The sequence below is a fragment of the Rhinolophus sinicus genome, chromosome 13 (genome assembly GCF_057876585.1).
Source record: "Rhinolophus sinicus isolate RSI-liver-muscle chromosome 13, RSI-T2T, whole genome shotgun sequence".
Classification (NCBI taxonomy): domain Eukaryota; kingdom Metazoa; phylum Chordata; class Mammalia; order Chiroptera; family Rhinolophidae; genus Rhinolophus; species Rhinolophus sinicus.
The window spans coordinates 20,059,276-20,061,640 of NC_142513.1; the positions used below are offsets into that span (position 1 = coordinate 20,059,276).

Sequence of the window (2,365 nt, forward strand, 5' to 3'; positions counted from 1 at the left end):
AGTAAAGTATTTTGATAATGAACCAGTCCCAGAGACTATCAGATTCTGTGTGCAGGGCAGCTGGTCCGGGAGGTCGGTCTGGCAGAGGTTCGGTCTGAGTCTGATGGAACAAGCAGGTTTTTGGAGTAGTCACCTCTCAGTCGAGACTGGCTCTCTGAGCTGTCAAAGTCCTGGGTTCTCAAGGACTTCAGTAGAGATGTATGACGTCACCTTATCGGTCCTCACAGACTTGTTTCCTATTAGTCCCTGCAGCTGCCACACCATCCATCTGGTGGTTGTTTACTTGTTGTTTATCTTCATGGGGAATTTCCATACTACTCAGTGTCCAAGATGGAGTTACTCTTCCTCGTACAAAGTGGAATCATTCTTGCTCATATAAAAACACATTTTTCAGGGGCGCTCTACACAGCTGGAGAAAAGAGAAACCAAAACGATGTAGATGAAGGCAAAGATGACTTCCAAGGGCTCTTTTTAGGGGATTTGTTTGAAGGCCTCCTCTGGGATCTGGCCGTTGGTCTTGAGCGTAGTGAAGCCCTGGTCAACTCTGGTTTAGTTCTGCTCTTTGTCCTGAAGGCACTTCTGGGACAATTGGAGGTTCATCCCAGATTGGGTGGAGATAACCTGCACCATTTCTTGCTGCTCCGTGGAGAGGCTGGTGGGCTGGAGGTGGATGTGGGTACTAGAATGGAGAAGGCACTCTGGGTTTCTTTGTCCTGGCATTCCCCACAATCGGTTCATCGTTCAAGATGCACAGACTGGAATTGCTGCCAGAAGTCAAGATGAAGCTTCGGGTGAAGGCACGGACAGGCCCTTGAGACTTTACTTCCACTTCCTTGAACACCCCACTGACAGAAACACAGAGCATCATTTTTGTCTGGACACACAGGTCTATCACATAGGAGTTAAGATAATACTGAGTTTTAGGTGACGCATTGAGGGAGTCAACATGTCATGTTTTCTGTGCTTCAGCAGCTGAACCCGCAGGTCATGATTCTTGACTTTCTTCATATCCCTGCTATCCTTGAAGTACTCGCACAAACTTCTTGGTGCTGGGTCCTCGGGGTCGAAGGGAATGGTCAGGGAGAAGCAGGCCTCATCATGATAAGCACTGTCGGTATCCATAGTCATGGGTCAAGTAATACTGAAGCAGGAATTGAAAGGCTGGATTCTTCAGGGTCTCAGATCCTTTATAGCTTTCCTTACAAGGTTTGATTATCTCTAGGTCTGCAATGTTACTTATAATTGGTGGGGGTAACTCCTGGCCATCCTGGCATAACAACTTGGGGAAACATTTCCTGATGGCACATGTGTAGGTGGACTGGTCTGGAAAGGTGCTGCGCAAGGGGTTCCCTTCCAGCCACAGCTCTTCGAGCCTCTGCCCTTTCATCTTGTCTAACTCACATACCACCTTTAGCTCGTTTTTGGAGAGGTTCAGGATCTTGACTGTGGGGGCCATCTTTATAATGTCAGACAGGCCATCCAGCTGGTACAGTTTGTTCTTGCACAAGTTCAAGGAAATAGCTCAGGGAAATTCTTTTTGATGATCTGCAGGGTGGCAGCCACAGTTTCTTCGATTCAGGATTATATCAATATCAAGGCCCACCAAGTCTGGGTCAAAGTGGAGCTTATGAAGGTCAAGAGCTTACTGGGAGATATCATATCATTAGTTTATGGTCAGCTTTAGCTCTATTTCCTTTGACTCCAACTTATTCTGTACAGAGTAGGGTACAGAAGAAGCATTGACAAAGATAGCTATCTTTCGATTTGCATCATCACGAATCTCACAGCTGACATCCTTCAATGCAGAGGCAGCACTAGCACCCCGGACAAAGAACCGAGCCTGGTTGTTTGCATAGCGGAAAGCCACTGGAGTAGAGGGGACACTGCAATGGCTCTGAATTGAATTCATTAGCCATGTCTTGTCATACTTCATCCCATAAGGAATTGTGATCTTGAACCAGCCTTCCAAGGTTCCATCCTGTGTGTTTTCCATTTGTCTCTCTGGAGGAGTTCTATCTTGGCATTCATTACACCCTTTCACGCTGCTATTGTTGGGATGGAAGTTAGGAGAGGGTGCCATGGTGTGGCCTGAAGGCAGTGACCTGTCACCACTGCCCTCACAGTGTATTTGTGAGGAGAATCTGTGGGGTCTGGAGCTCGGGGTTTGTGTCGGGTCTAAGGAAGGTTGTTGAGGAAGGTGAGAGCAGGCTCTAAACCCTTATCAAGGCCACACAAGTAAGATGGAGTCCCGTTTAGAAACATTTATGTGTCAACTACACACACAACAACTAAAAAACTTATTTCTTTATGGCAGTGAGTGACTCTGGAAGGATATACAGAAAATACAGCAGTGGTTTAGATCTAG

The 2,365-nt window shown here is 46.8% G+C and overlaps 1 pseudogene; it reads right to left on the bottom strand.

Annotated features, from left to right (window-relative positions):
• Window positions 1-471: 471 nt before the first annotated feature.
• LOC109447775 (nuclear RNA export factor 2 pseudogene) lies at window positions 472-2,137 on the bottom strand (annotated as a pseudogene).
• Window positions 2,138-2,365: the final 228 nt, after the last annotated feature.